This window comes from Mastigoproctus giganteus, chromosome 13 (genome assembly GCF_048544385.1).
Source record: "Mastigoproctus giganteus isolate SK-2022 chromosome 13, ASM4854438v1, whole genome shotgun sequence".
Taxonomy (NCBI): Eukaryota; Metazoa; Arthropoda; class Arachnida; order Uropygi; family Thelyphonidae; genus Mastigoproctus; species Mastigoproctus giganteus.
Genome location: NC_143587.1, coordinates 93821376 through 93838765, shown reverse-complemented (window position 1 = coordinate 93838765; position 17390 = coordinate 93821376). Strand labels below are relative to the sequence as shown.

The window sequence follows — 17390 nt, the reverse complement described above, 5'->3', positions numbered from 1 at the left end:
TTTCATCAAGAAATTTATAGTAAAGTACAGTATACACCCATTATAATTACAATTGTCGTAGTGATGAGTTTGCATTACGATGCAAACTCATCACTACGACACCATTACGATGCAAACTCATCACCACAATATGGAGACAGCAAAATTTAAAAAAAAAAACATAAGTATAAAACTTAAAACAAAAACAATTATTGCCTTAAAATAAATATAACCGTACTCATACACCTAGGTTTCAGGTTTCTGGATTTACTAGGTTAGTCACCTTAAAATACTCATAGCTTAATATACTGTCACAGCGTAACACATAAAGGTGGCACGCTCACACATTAAACTTTTGTATTTAATTATTTTATATTATTATTATCTTTTTTCATTTCTGATGACTGGAAATGTTGTTATGAATGCTGGGGTTGCACAAGTTTCATCAGTCGGCAGAGTGTCATTTCCAAATTTGAAAATTTTGGGGACAAGTTTCCAGCACTTCTCAGTATCAATGAAAGTAAAGAAATACATAAAGCAAAAGATGTTTTAACGGTTCTGCCAATTTAAGTGCGAGAACTTGCCAGAAGCTATTATGAAAGATGAAAGAACTGACGTACAGTGATTAGAGAACTGACAAATGCAGAAGGAAACTTGAAATATAACAAATTATCTCAAGTCATCTTTGCCATTTTAACGATTCCTGATAGTAATGCTGAGTATGAGAAAACACGCAGCCAGGTGAGGGGGGGGGGGAGTTCAGATCCTCTCTTTCTGATGAAACTTTGGCAAAGATTTGGACGGCCAGATCTAGACGGCAGAGCCATTGTTATAAATGGAACGTTGACTCAACATTTCTGAAATGGGCAAAGTTTGCAATAGTATTTCCTTGACGCAATCATAATCAGATGGTGATGTCTAACAGAGAATCCAAATCTACAAATTGTTGTTTGGTTTTTTTTTTTTAGGAGCATTAGCAACTAAGGCCATATTGCTCCGGGGATATGCAGTGGTCATTCCCTGACCTTTCCGCATCCTCCGTATTTGGTGGTCAAGGGTTCGAACCCCTGTCTAATCAAGAAGCGTGTGCTCCTGCCCACCTGGCTACCGAGGCGCCCTACAGACAGAAAAATCCTAGGTACACTAAAGCGTGAAAGCATAATGTAGTGGTAAACAATCCTATGATTGCATCTTAATGTAAAATGCGTATGATGTCGGTGAAATTTAATTCGAAGTTACGTCTGGATTGTAAAAATATCTCCTCTTTTTCTCCTGTATTTTCCTGGTTAAATTATGAAACTCATTTCTCTCTGATAGTCAAAGATTGGCAGCTATGCTTATGTTTCGTGCATTGTTTAATGTGTTATTGTGTCAGTTTTGCATGTTGCACTATTAACCCATTACTATTTATAATGTTTCTACTGAGAATTTGTTTTTGTTGTGAAATGTGCAATCTCGTAATTGAGTAAATGTGTCGGGATTATTTATTTATTTATTTATTTTTTTTTTTGATTTTGTAGTTGTTGGCGCATCGGCTTCTGTGGCCATATTGCACCTCCCAAGATTTTTGCAGTACTTTGATCCAAGCCCGAGGCGGGAATCGAACCAGCGACCTTTGGGCAGGTACTTTACCCACTCGGCTAGCCCGGTCGGCGTCGGGATTATATGTATCTATAATTTGTACAAATCGTTTAGACCTTACCACCCTGCTAGCTTAGCTGTCTAAGGCTCCTTGTTACCCCTTCTAAAATGAAATAAATAAATAAATAAACGTAATCCTGACTGATGGCTATTATCAATCAAACTTTGTTTCTTTTTTAAGCGTAATGATATATTCCTTTGCAGAGGCAACGAAATAATAATAATAATAAAAAGAAAATTTTCTGGTTTTTTTTTTTTTTTGGAATAATTATCACATACATTCTTCAAAGCAACCACGCTAAACTTACGTGATAATTTCGGTTATTTGCAAACTAACTTTTTATTTCAGTGAGGTCAGCTTACCTTCCTACACGAGAAACGAATAAACTCAACCTTCAACACTAAACGAATTTTATAAACCGTAATATAACCAAGACAACCTGGCGCTTTATATAAAAGTTAGGTTCGTTAGAAACCTAACTTTTATATACAACACTGATATAATGTTTTACATTATATCAGTGTTGTAAAAGGGTTTAAACTGAATAAACAGAAATATAAATTTTAAACTTTATTATTTACAGTAATATTAAATGCGATTAATAGATGAAATCGTAAGACAAATTTTTATATATCCTCTGCCAGATGCACACTATTCAAATTCTACTAGGTAATAAACCAAATGCAGAACTTAATTGATAGCAACTTGACTTATAGTAATCTTGATTGACAGTCAAGATTACTAAGAGATCCTCCACCTCCCAAAACAGTTTCTGAAATGACTATATCCTTAATATGAACACTATTTTGTGTTCATATTAAGGATACTGCTTCTTGATAGATTACAACTGATTGCTGAATTTGAGCAGAGATTAATATAGGAATATGCACTTGGTTTCACTCTTTGAATTATTTAGTGGATGCTGGTTGTTTATACTGTAGTTAGTACAATAATCCGAGTCAGTATGAAAACGAAGTTCAAAAAGTCAAGGCATTCAACAAAGTTATGCTTTAAACATGGAGTAAAGTAATTAGTTGCATTTCGTATATCGCTTTTTTGCAGTACATTATAAAATATACAGAAGTTTCTACAAGCAAAACGTCAAACCAGGATTGGCTTACTTCATTCAAAATTCACATAAGTGCCCGAAAGGTACAAAAATATGATCAGAATAACATCTTGACCACTTTTAGGTGGAGCCAAGGTTTTATGTGTGTCTAGTAAAGAAAGAAACACGATTAAACATTAAAAATACAGAAAATGAATCAGAGAGAATCCAAAGCATTTGCGGCGCCTCCGTAGCCAGGTGGGAAGGAGCAGCAGTGCGTAGCACACACTTCTTGATTAGACCGGGGTTCGAACCCGTCACCACCAAGTACGGAGGATGCGGAAAGGTCAGGAATGACCACCGCATATTCACGGAGCAATATGGCCTTAGTTGCTAATGCTCCTAAAAAAAAAAAAAACCAAACCAACGCCTTTGCTCATTTTAAACCTATTTACCTAAAGACTACAATGTATACGATTATGTTCAGAGATAGGCATTAATATGATCCTTTTTGATAGCCGCTAATAGATTAGTAATAAATATCCATCATGCATGCAACTACAGTTATTAAAGTTTATTGCGCGAATCACAGGTACGATAAGAGCTCACGAATTAGCACCATTAGTTGTATGACGTCAAGTAAATGTTTCTGAAAAAATTAACAATCATATTAGACGAGAGAAAATGAAGAGGCGTTATCAGCACTGAATTTAATTCGCGCTGATTGAAACAGGTTGCGTAAATATAATCATCTACTTTTAAGAATGAAACAGTTAATGAGAAGGCAATAAAGTTACCTTAACCAGCAGTGTGATGGTTGTTGTTATCTGCAGTGGAAGAAATATTTGTGGTACTGTTATCGTAGTGTCAGTCCTAACGTGCCAAACACTGCCTCCAGGTGTGAGCCTTTACCTTCACTTTACGAGTTGTTATCTTGAAAGATTTAATTAGACACCACTCGGACCTGCATCATTAATCAATTATATTTCCAACGCCTGACTACAGGCAGCTCCAACAGTCTCAAGTCGCTATCTATCGGTCTAGACAATATACCTAGGGGAAGGGAGGGATGATGGTGTGCTCAAACCTTCAGGAAGAGGCGAAGGAATAGGGAGTGAATGAGCACGCGACACAACCGACGAAAGAGCTTCTGCGTAACAAAGATAGAAAGATGTTAACTGTACGCTGCCTTTGGCCTTGGATTGGCACCATTAGCGACAATAGTCAGGGTCGAATAATCTACCTACTGGAAGTTTAAAATCAGCTATAGAATATTTTCGAATATTTCCAAGTGGCTTGGAGTCCAGACTGTCTGTGCAAATGTGGGAAAGGATGGGGGGATAGGTAGGTGGAGAAAGAGTTCTTTAAAAGCCAAAAAATTGGACGCTCTTTTCAGAGGTAAATTATAAAACCGATTCGATCACAGTCATTTCGTAAATCGAAGATCTTCTCCTCACCATTTAATACATTCACACATATTATCATTTAATCAGAGCTCGATGGATTCATGAAATACGGGAGAAACGTCTAAGCAAAGTAATAAGAATGATTTTAGATAGACAGTATGAAAATAAAGAGCGAAACATTGCAAAATGGGGGTGAGTAACAGAAGGTTGGATCTTGTGAAATTTACTTTTTACTTGTGGACAGCATGCTGCAGATCACTGGAGTGAATTGCCTACAACAGTGGTCGAGGTGGATAGTGTGATAAAATTCAAAAGCGGAAACGGACAGCCATTTTTTTGGTGACGGAAAGGCATTAATGATAGATATTTTTTCCTTTTTTTTTTTTTTTTTTTTGACAGATGCAGAAAAGGTCCGGTTCCTTGCGTCATTTAGTCATTGCAATTCTAATACTAATATGCAAGATGGTTTCCTCTCCCATAATTTATGCATTTACAGTCTGGTCGAATTAAACTTACAGTACACGCGAAGGAGTTCTTGAGCAGTGCTGCGGCTGCTGCCTAACATTTTTTGGCTGACCGGGCACTTTATGAGTATTTTTAAAAAGTCAGCAGGCGCCACCAAAAAAGAGAGGCGGGGGTAGCCACATTAATAAATATTTACTGAAAATAAGTAAGAATATACACATACTTTACTGCTTACACTTTTCTGTTCTATATAATCATCTGTAATTAGCTAAATAGCAAATTACGTGCAATTTCCCATGCAAAAATTTTAAACTTTGGATAAATTAAATTTTGGATAAATGAACTTCATTAAACAGAACCAGTTGAAGTTCATAAACGAACTCCAGCTGACTTTGTTTATTAAATTTGCTTGTGCAAATTTATAGGCAGCGTTTTTTAAGTAATTAAGGTTTTCAATAACAGAACATTATTTTTGTATTAGAGGCAAAAAGAAGGAAATTAAAACATTTAATTTTATTTATTTCAGAATGATTAATTTCCGTAATAGAATTTTCTCTAAACACACATTCTCACAAAAGTTAGTTATTGATTTACTAGGCGCAGGCCAGGCACTTGAAAGAGCAATTTTTTTTTTTTTTTTTTTTTTTGAGTGGAGGGGAGGGAGTACTGGATGAATTATTCATGAAACTACTACCTACACGATCACTATAATACTCTCCTTTTGCTTGTAAAATCAATGTAAATTAAAAATGAAGTATTTCGTTTCATTTATGCTAGTGAATAATATAAATTTTCTAAAATAAATCGTGGGGACGGTTTATTGCAATCTTATTTCATCCTAGCCAAAACCTGGATAGGATGAAATAAGATTGCAATACACTCCATTATCCATCATGTAAAAGAAGTGAAAAGAACGCCCCACCATTAATCTTTTTGCTAATGTGCAGATTTTTTACGTACACGTATAAATGGGGAAAGGGAACAGGGTATACTGCCGGCTGAAAGTCATTGTTATTTATTTTCTGTTTTGTCTCAACTCTTGAGAAAACAATGGGATACTTCTCGGAACAATCATTAGTATCTTCTGAAGGGAAATTGTGGCGCAAAATTATTTAATATTCTACGCAGTCTCTCCCACCACTATACAATTGTGCCAAGAAAACGCAGCAATAGTACATATTCCAATATATGTAGATGCTAATGCTCCTAAAAACCAAATAACAAACAACAAACAATATATGTAGAATTCTGATATATTTTATTTATAAATTCATTTCGATACTGAATAAACCAGCAATTATGGAAACAAGTTTGTAGTAAAATTAAAAATGTTGGATATACAGGACTTCTCCAGTGATGTCCTGTACATCCAACCAAACCATGTACACTTAATACTGCTTTGTGATACAGAGAATCACAAACTGGAATTGTATCCATCTTACATATAAGGGCAAAATAAAAGTTTTCGGGCGGTTTAACTCTAAAAATTCGCTTTAAATGAACTTTTTAATGAATTTTTAAATGAACATTGTTACTAGCGCACCTTAGTTTGATTGCAGCAGGCAGAATCGGTCCAAGGTGTAGGGTGACGTGTGCGAATGCCAAGTACGGACTGTCAAGGGTCGAATGCTGGTCAAATTTATAATTTTTAACTATATTTTCCGCCTTTTGTGAGCGATCTAGATGCAGAAATATCAGTTCTTGATCAAATAGTTTACTCTTTGAGCATGAACTGATATTGGTATTTCTTGCTAAAAATACCTTGGCCACCACTAGCAGCAGTGAATATTCCAAGGTTTCAGTCAACGCGTTTTCTTGAAACCGAATTTTCAACATTCTAATCGACAACAAATAATTCAAAAACAGGAAAGCAAGAATTGTAAATGATGTTTAGGGAATTTAGAGGATTTTAAAATATGGGAGTAAAAAAATAAATAAAAAAGCAATACAGAGCATCCTAGAATACGAAAGATGCTATCCGAAACCAGTTATCCACATCCTAAAAATAATATAATTAATTGTTACCTCTCAATGTCTTCAACAGTCAAAAATATAAATGAACGAAATTGGGGGAAAAAATCACTTCTGTTTTTCAAATAAGAGGATATTTTAATGTTTAACAAATGAACACGTCGCAATAACAATAGCCATAAAATCCGACTGATATATAATCTGGTAAAGACTCACGTATGAGGTACCATATTCTGAAGTAACACAAAAGTCACAACTTCTCAACACATTAAATTTATTTCTACGCATCTTGCTGTCTATTCCGTTAATTCCGAGCGTCCGTAATAGCGATTAAAGTTTTTTTTTAATATAAAATAAATTGTAAAAGTTTAAACATCATCATCATGCCAATAATGCAAGAAAAATTATTAGTTATTTCCATGTAAGCAAATCTTTCAACTTTATTAAATTTACAGAAAAAGCAGAAAACCAAATCGAATATCAGGTGTCTACGTAATTATTAATCTACGTATTGTGTCATTGAACAATTTCCAAATTATGGTGTTTATACATTATTTGGATATCGTTCAAATAATGTTTTATTTTGTAATTTTCTTTGGACACTATCCAACGAAACTATTAAAATGATAAACAGTCTAAGGAAACATCAAACTGCAAGTCACGATTACCGAAATGAGAAAGTAGCTTGTCTCAAGTATACAGAAGAGAGGAGGGGAAAATTCATATTTAAACTACTCGTAACCTGATACTGTATATACGAGCTTTCCTTAATCGTATTTTTAAATGAACAGTTTTTTATCTTCATTGGTTAGATCTGGAGTATAGACGTTAAAATTACAATACACAGCAGAGCATTGATAATATTAATCAAGTCATTATTTATATTTATTATTATTATTATGAACAGAAAAATTACCTGATATGATAGAAGCTTTATGAATAAAATAAAAATAAAAATAGAAATATTATGAATAAGATAAAATGCCATTATTTTAGTTTATATTATTTTTATGTTATTCATAAAGCTTCTATCATATCAGGTAATTTTTCTATTCATTATTGAATTTATGAAACATTGGGTATTCTAAAATTTCTTATAATTTACATCAAATATCACTACATACTGTAATACCACGATCCTTACTAAAAGGTTGGGCAGTTACGCTCCCGGTAAATCCCAAGTATCTATATAATATGCTGTTTGTATGTTTTTGCTTTCTGCTTGCTAACTCTAAATTTTCATACCTCAAAATCTATTAAATCATTTCGAGGGAGACTGAGGTCTATTATTATAACTAGTAATAGACCTCATAACTGCTGGTTAAAACAAGTAACGCGGACATAATAGGGCTTACAGAGACGTGGTGCCACCCGGAAATTGGGGATGATGAGTTTCAGTACGGCTTGTATAATGTATTTAGGAAGGATAGGTTAGATAGAAGGGGTGGTGGGGTAATGCTTCTTATCAGAAGCAGCCTGAGTCGACGATAGCTTTCCCGGATTCAGACACTTCATATGCTAGTATAGAGACTGTATGGTGTGAGATAGTTGGAAACAAAGGTATAATGCGAGTAGGAGTAATCTACAGACCAGGTGATTGTGAAGATTATGACAAAAGCCTCTACATGCAAATGGATGGGCAAGTAAGCGTCAATGCCTTATTATGGGTGATTTCAATTTGCCTCTAATTGATTGGAGTAAATGGAAAGGAAACTCGACATGGGGAACAAAATTTTTAAATCAACTAGATGACTGTTATTTGTATCAACATGTCAGGGAAAGTACTAGAGAAAACAATATCCTAGACCTCATCATCACACATGAATCAGATGACATAACAGGGCTGACAGTAGAGGAACCAGTAGCAGGAAGTGATCACGGAATTCTACGGTGGATGATGACGAGAGAGAGGTAGCAGAAGTAAAAGGCAAAGGAATGGGTTTTAATTTCAGAAAAGGAAATTACGATGCCTTAAGGTACTACATGGCCTCTATTAACTGGGTAGATATCGCGCAGAGAATGAATACAATTGAACTGTGGTACGCTTTTAAAACATTAATCACAGATGCCTTGAATGCGTATATACCATTAAAAAAATACTCCACGAGAAGGGTTCCGAGTTGGATGAATAGTGAAGTTGCCGCATTACTTGAGCAGAAAAAGGTGGCATGGAAAGGTTACAGAGCAATAAAAAGTACTGAAGCCTATAACAGCTACAAGGTGATGTGTAATAGAGCCACAGAAAAGGTTCGACAGGCAAAGGCAGTTTATGAGAAATCACTAGCAAACAGAGCAAAGAGGGGGGATAAAGAATTCTTCACGTATATAAATGCCAAGAAGAGCAGGACAAACCAGATCGGACCTTTACGTAAGGGAAAGGGGATAGTATTAAATACACCAGCTGCCGTTGCAGATGAACTCAACAGTTATTTTGCATCGATATTTACAAATGAAACGCCTTTTGTGGCAATGGGAAATTGTGGGAGCGAAGTTAAAAAATATGTAATTAATGATATTGAAATTTCGCAAGATTATTTAATGAAAAAACTTTCGAGCCTACAGACCAGTAAGGCTCCTGGAGTTGATGGAATATAACCTATAATCTTGAGAGCGGCAAGCGAGTGCATTGAACCATTGAGGCTAATTATGCGAGCATCACTAGACTCTGGGGTGATTCCCTTGGATTGGAAAAGTGCAAATGTATCTCCCATACATAAGGGTGGCTCTAAAAGTGAAGTTGGAAATTATCGACCTGTCAGTCTGACTTCAGTAGTAGGGAAAATCATGGAGGCAATGATCAAGGGTGGAATTCAGGATCATTTGGATCGAATTGAAATTCTCAAGGATACTCAGCATGGTTTTGTAAAGGGAAAATCATGTTTAACAAATCTGGTTCGCTATTTCGAAAGGGTCACTCACGAGCTGGATTTAGGGAATAATTTCGACATTGTTTATTTAGATTTCAGCAAAGCTTTCGACTCAGTCCCACATGAGCGGTTGCTTTATAAGCTGGAACAGGTTGGAATCACTGGGAAAATCCTTAGATGGATAGAAGGATGGCTTCAGGGCAGGAGGCAGAGGGTTGTGATAAATGGCTATTCCTCAGATTGGGTTGATGTAAGAAGTGGGGTTCCCCAAGGATCAGTATTAGAACCACTGTTGTTTTTAATTTTCGTAAACAACATTGATGAAGGGATAGAGGGCGTGGTGTCAAAATTTGCAGATGATGTTAAAATTGGTAGAGTAGTTAATGATCACTGTCAAGCTGAGCTTCTTCAGAGAGACCTAGATAGACTTCAGGAATGGTCAGAAAAATGGCAGCTGTGCTTTAATCCAACAAAGTGTAAGGTATTACACCTGGGAAACAGTAATTCCAAAAAAACTTATTCACTTGGTGGAGTTCAACTAAACCCAGTACTGGAGGAAAGGGACTTGGGTGTTACGATATGGTCAGACGGAAGGCCCATGGTGTCCTATCGATGATCTATCGAACTTTTGCAAGTAGAGATAGGGACGTGATAATCCCATTATATAAGGCTTATGTTAGACCACACTTGGAATACTGTGTTCAAGTATGGAGACCGCACCTAAAGAAAGACATCGAGCTTCTTGAAAGGGTGCAAAGAAGGGTAACTTGCTTGGTGAGATCGGCAAAAGGGCGTCCTTATGAAGAAAGACTTCGAATATGTGGGTTGCAGAGTTTGGAAACTAGACACCTTAGAGGAGATTTGATTGAGGTGTTTAAGGCTCTGAGAGGCATCAGTAAAATGAATGAGGACAAAATTTTCAAGATTATAAATGATGCTAGAACTAGGGGACATAAATTCAAGTTACGGGGGGAAATGTTTAGATTGGAGTGCAGGAAGCTTTATTTTAGTCAGCGAGTTATAAATTACTGGAATAAGCTGCCTTCATGGGTGGTAGAGGCCGACAGTTTGGGGAAATTCAAAAGTCATCTGGATAGTACTTTCGGGTAAGGGAAGCGCATAGGATGATAGGTTTAATTTCCTTTTTATTTATTTTTTATTTTATTTATTTATTTTTTTATTTATTAATTATTATTATTATTTAGTTATTTATTTTATTTATTTATTTTTTGTTTTATCATTGTTTTGTTCGGATTTTTTTTTTTTTTTTTTTTTTTTTTTGGCTGGTGCAGCATAAGCCATAGGCTTTCTTGCACCATGCGGCCGTTACTAATACTAATACTATCCTTATTCCTCTTCGCCTTAATTTTGGTATAAGCCTTTCCTTTTCAGTACATAAATAAATTGCGCTAATTAATAGTTGGTACTCACTTTTATTATTCTTGATTCACTTCCATTATTTTTTATTAATAATTTTCAATGCTAATCTGTCCGGCTAGCGGTTATTCTGCCAGTTTTCTGCTAAATTTAATATATATTAAAGTAATTAAACTAAATTGATAGTATACAAAGGGTACTAGGAAAGTTTTGCAATACAGCTTTGTTTATTTAATTTTTTCCAAGTAATTTCCTCTACATTCAATACACCTCTCCATCCTCCGAAACCAATCTTTAAACCAGTTCTGCCAAGTTTCACTAGGGAGTAAAGCACACTCGTTGTCCCAAGCCCGTAGAAGGTCCTCATCACTGGAAAACCGCCTCCCTTTAGCTTCATTTCACATGCGGGAACAGTGCAAAGTCGCAGGGAGCAAGGTCTGACCTGTAGGGAGGGTGCTCGAGAAGTTTCAGTCCTGTCGTGGTCAAATATTCGGTGCAGGCTTTGGCGCGGTGAGCTGGAGCATTATCGTGATGGAGGTACCAGGTGTCCATTCTTGACTTTGGCCGCAGGTTCTTCATAGATCCAATGACTTTAGGCAGGCATTGTTCAGTATACCACTTAGCTGTGACTGTCTTCTGCGTGTCCAAAACGACACGTTCCACAATTCCACTCGATTTGAAAAATACAGCTATCATTTTCTTCTTTACAGATCGGGATTTTCTGACAATTACGGGTGTGTCGTCATCATCAAAGACCCAAACTTTGTTTTGAGCCTTGGTCGGCAGATAGTAATAGTACAGCCAAGTCTCGTCACCTGTCACGATGTTGTTCACATACCGAGATTGTCCCTTATCAAACTTTTTTAACATCTCCCGGCACCAAGTCACACGTCGTGTCATCTGCTCTTCAGTCAGTTGATGCGGCACCCAGAGAGAACAAAGTTTCTTCACGTGCAAATGATCTTGCAGAATCGAACGAATTGCTGGTGCATTTAGGCCCAAAGTATCCTCTATCTGTTGGTAGGTCACTCGCCTGTTTTCGTCAAGCATTTTCCTCACAGCAGTAACGTTTTCCTCCGTAACTGACGTTCGTGGCTTTCCCGGCCTCTTAGAATCCTCCAGAGTGAAATTTCCCCTTTGGAATTCTCTATACCACCTGAATATCGTTGTACGATGTGGACAATCATCATCTAGTGCAAGAGTCATTTCTTCTAAGCATTGGTCTATGGTTAAACCACGCACGAAATTATACCGCAAAACTGTCCTTATCTCATTTCGTTACCACGATGCCATCGCAAGCACTTTACACTCTCACTACTAATGAATAACTGAGCCCATCGACTTGGCGAGGCGGCTACTATGCACGTATGAACATGTCTCAACATACAGCAACAAGCAGCTTCCTGTGATTCATTGTTGCGTCATATTGCAAAACTTTCCTAGTACCCTTTGTATTCGCAGTAAATTCTCAGTATATTTGAACCTAGAAAAACTGGCATATAGCTAACAGAAACAGATAGCCTTAGCTAATTATTGACGAAATATTGAGTGTGTCCTAGTTAACGTTCCATTCAATGCATCCAAATATCAATAATTAGCTATATCATCATTTTAATTTTACTATTTTATTATAATCTATGTGTTTATTTATAGGGTACAACAATAGAAGTCCAACTTAGGTTACCAAAATACTTGGCACTTGGCCTCATGGGTATAGTTTTCACCTCTAATACTTATATTCTAAATTCTTATTAAATTGCTCCAGTTGTACGCAATTTCTCCAATTTATCCAGTTGGTATTAAGTTTAAAAAATAAAAAATAAGGTTTTATATATATATATATTTATTTATTTATTGTTTTGTGAAGGATTTGCAGCATTACAACTTAAGAAATAAGAGAAAACTAAAATTCACATTAAGTACGCGCATATATTTGAAGGTTATATTTTAATGCAGGTTTTAAACGTGATTAAAAACCGCATCCCTGTACAGTATTATAGTTTTCTATTCTGCTGGAGAGAAGCTTTGTTACCTCCAGTGACAACGATGGGCTTGAGCTTACGATCACTTTATAAAGGACATCATTATCCACGAGTCGACCTAACGTTTCTAATATCGTTTTAAATCAACTTCATGGCAATCCATTATTCATTAATGCCTTTGAGTTTTTAAATGATAATGGGCAAAAATTAACTGAAATATTATGGTCCATTCCAAAATTTCTGTACCAATTTCGGTAATTAAGAAAATATAATCGAGGAGTAGATGTAAAAGCATTATCTTTTAATCAAAGAGTAATTAGCTAATAGAAAAAAATTAAACTGCTCAACTTAAGCAAATGAAAAGTTTATATTAATTAAAGAAATAACCTTTCTTAAGAAATAATGATCCATGCATCACTTAGTCTATACTAAGTAAGTATAGCAATAAGAACACGTTGATTTTATTCAGAGGTTGCTGAATAAAATCAGCATTTTGGCAACATAAGCAAAGGTAGAATACGCCTCGCAGATGTCCATATTTCATCATACCAAGAGAACAGTAGATTTGTGCACTCTTTGTGAGGTTCGTTTCTGAGTTATCGCTGCTACTGCTTTCATTACAAGGTGATTTTATTAAATAAAGTTTGGATTCTTTAAAAGTTAATTGTAAATAATAAAATGTAAGTTTACTGTTTTATTTTTAATAGCTGCTGTACACAAATAAGCTGTATTTAGCAGATATATTTTGGAAAAGATTGCACCTGTTTAGCTTATTTACAAGGTAGGAAATAGATGTTTCACACTACAAGAAAACATGTTAATGTAGGTGCTTTTGTTCGAACATTAAGAGAAACAAATTTGTTTACTAAATGTTTTAAAATAATAAAAATTATTTCAAAATAACCGGTACTGCTGATTATAAATAATGTATATTTTCTTTGTGGAATAAAATTGCAGAGTGAATTATTTCCTAAAGACGCGTTCTAAAAAGAAGTAAAAATAAAGTTTTGTAAAACTAACTTTCCATTTGGCATCAGAACCTAATAGTTTTGTGATTTACTGGAGTGGGTTCTATTAACTAAACAAGGTCATTCAAATTGACCTTACGCAATCTAATTATACACGCATTGTTTCTCTAACGTTCTGTTTTTTATTGGTTGTTATTACCCCAGGAAATGAAGGTATGGCTTGGTTTAGAGAGGGAAGGACGCATTTAAAAACAATGGCAGAGTATTGTCCATCTAAATCAACAAGTTAGCTTTCAAGGGTCACATTACTTAGCCGTACAATCACGTTATTTGAAAGGTAGATCTAATAGTTTCTGTGGGTGTTTTCCTGCCTACAGACTGTCAGCAACTGACGTCACTATTCGAGGCCAGCAGCAATATTGTGTCAAAGCGAAACCGGATACTGCTGACAATAGATTTTTCTGTTTTTTTTCATGTCACTATACATTAAATTTTCTTCTTGTTTTGTCAGCTCCGTAGTCTTCACGCGGAGCACTGTCTGGATGCATCCCGGGAGACAATTATCTTTTCTTGTGGGTAATTGCTATCTCAGTAGCTGATGTTTACTTGTGTCGTACTGCTCGTGTCCATCATATATGAATGTTAACCCCATCCCCTCCCTATTTGTCCCCAAGTAGGTTGTTGAGTGCTTTGAAGGGAGGAAAAGAATAACCTGAAACAGGTTCAGCTTAAGTCCCTGAAGCGGCGCAAGGTGATGTATTTGAAAAATAAATAAGTTTTTCAATTAATTTGCAAAGGTACTGATTCATTTATTGTGACATTTCACGGTTCAGAATTTGGCTTCAGGACTAATGGGCGGCTTATCCCTGAAATTAAACTCGCTGCCAGTTCGAATATTGCTCTTAAAATTGCTATACGTGTTCTTAAATTGCTATAGGAGATTCTCAGTAAAATAAATCAATGGACGCTAAATTATCAATATTCTCAAATATTCAACCTGAATGTCAAGATTTCCCCCTCCCCGGTGTAATTATAAGAAACCTTTGACAAGCCGCGCCATATTCAGTCTCGTGGAACTAAACCGCTTAAACTGAATTTCACGTGCATTTACACCACCTTTCGGTCAGTGTTAAAACTTTCGAGTTCGTTGTCTTCAGATCTGTACAGTGACGTCATTTCCTTTGCTTACAGCGCTCGTTTAACGTCTGTCGTATTCAGAGTAAAGAACTCGGAACATTTTATGGGCTTTTCTCTTACACAAAATGATCGCCATCTCCTTATCAGCTAATCTTTATTTCGTTCTAACTTTCTGATTACAGAAGTACCAAAATGGGACTTTTCCGAGGAACTATTTAAAACTTCAGTAGACTACAGGTGCAGTAGATTCTGTAAGCGAATGTAACTTGGATTTCAAGGTGCTCGTTTTTCCATTTTTCTAAACAATGAGGCAGGTGGCCTTTGGTATTAGTGATAATAATTATGAGCGAGAGACTTGGAAAGTATCCAAGTAGAAAATCCCCCCAAGTTGTGTACAAGCATACAACAGCCATCTATTAAAATCCAGCCCAACACTGGAAGAGGTTCTTTCGAGCAGACGGACTGGCAATTTGTATTTGTTGAGCGACATATCATTAGCTCTACATGAATCAACGCTTAAGCAGGAAAAGGGGATGTCTGGGTTGCCCGAGGGGACTGTTTAAACCTTAGCACGTTTGCAAATCGTGACTTTATATTTGGTTGTAAGATTGTATGTGATACAGTCGAAGCGACAGAGGAACGCTGCTCACCTGCTAATCACAGTAAGAAGAACAAAAATATATAGAAAGCAGATTAGGGCTTTTACAGCGACACATCCTGTCTGTAATCTTCTTTCCATCCGATTCCTCCTTCGTACAGGAGTTGCTTACTGAGGGTGTGAAAGAATAGATTTCTAATTTGCTTTATCGTTTCTTGTCGCTTATAGATATTGTCAGCGGAGAAGAATAGAGGTACAGTATTGCAACAACATAGGATATGAATTTAAAAAAAAAAGTCGCCAGCTTTAGTGGATATTGTCATTTCTGAAATTCATTGCTGTTATGCATTTAGTGGGACAAATATTAATTCAGATTTGATCTCCATGTTTAAATAGGACAAGGTCGAAATGAATATCGCCTATAAAAATTCGTTAATTCAAATTGCAGAACTATACTGAAACCACTGTTTAATCACTGGTATAAATGTGCTCGGAAAAACTTCAAGCTAGATTTAAGATCATAGAAATTATACATAGTATAAAGTGCTTATAATTGAAAACCGAGCAAAGCAACCAAAATGATACAGTTTCAAAAGTTTCAGAAAGTGACTGACACTTACCTTTCCCAAGAAAGAAATCTTTCATTACACTTTGTTTTTCCATCTCCACGATATTTCAACACTTGGAGCAGGTAGGATGATCCTCACCGTTCGCTATCTGATCCTCATCACTGAAAATCTTACAATGTGCGACCAATCGGTAACCTCGCCTAATGGCAAACTACTGCAAGCTACATGAAGAAAATTCTGAATTGGTACCAAGAAAATGGTAGGATTTACGATTTTGCTAATTATAGAAAGCGCAAGGTTTTTTAAACTTAGCTAACAACCAAAAATGTTATGTTTGAAGTTGGTAAAAATCAGATTCTGTTATTGCTACATGGAATCTCTTAAAACAATGTTATTGACGTTTATGATAAATCAGTTTATTCAAATATATATATAAGCATGAACGGTCGTATGACAACCGGGCTTCAAAAACCCGTAAATGCAGTCAACTATTAGTTAACTGTTGATGATGCTGATCAGGTTGCTGAAAAATTGAATAGATATTTTGCATCTCCAGTCATACATGAGGAATTCTTTACGAGAGGGGATGTCAGAAGTTTATTAAACTCCAAAGAGGAGCTAAATGACTTTGTGATAACTGAAAGGAAAGTGGAAGAAAAATTGTTGAAGCTCAACATAAAATGGCACCTGGGATGAATGGGATTTATCCAATCATATTAAGGGAGGCAGCAAAGGTGGTGAGCAAACCTTAGCCATAATTATGAGAGCACCTTTGAATTCAGAGGAGATTCCTATGGACTGGAGATGTGCGAATGTATACCAAATTCATCAAGGGGGATCAAAAGGTGACATGAGTAATTACAGACCTGTCAGCTTAACATCTGTTACAGGGAAAATAATGGAGTCAGTGGTTAAAGAAGTAATGCCCGACCATTTGGACAGGAATGCAATTATACTGCAGTCACAGCAAGGATTTGTTAAGGGTCGGTCTTGTCTAACCAATTTGATAGGTTACTATGATGCTGTGACCAAGGAACTGGACGGAAAAATATAATTTTGATATCATATACTTGGATTTTAGGAAGGCTTTTGATACTGTTGTACATAAAAGACTGCTGTACAAATTGGAAAAAAATGTGGCATTAAGGGCAAGCTACAATGGATAAAGCGATGGCTAAGTGGAAGAAGACAGAGAGTGGTTATCAATGACCACTGCTCTTCGTGGATTAATGTTATCAGTGGAGTTCCCCAGGGTTCAGTGCTGGTCCCATTGTTGTTTTCAATATTTATTAACAATACTGATGAAGGAGGGTTAATATCAAAGTTTTGTAGGGTGGTTAACGACTGTAATGACGGTACGCTATTAGAAAAATTAGGTCGA

At 36.0% G+C, this 17390-nt stretch overlaps 1 long non-coding RNA gene across 1 annotated transcript in view; it reads right to left on the bottom strand.

The window, feature by feature from the left end:
* LOC150076262 (uncharacterized) overlaps positions 1-16160 on the bottom strand; it is a 229856-nt gene extending 213696 nt beyond the window's left edge. The window contains exon 1 of the long non-coding RNA XR_016547824.1: positions 16061-16160. This is a non-coding gene — a long non-coding RNA (uncharacterized LOC150076262). The remainder of the gene's footprint in view (positions 1-16060) is intronic.
* Between the last annotated feature and the right edge of the window lie 1230 nt (positions 16161-17390).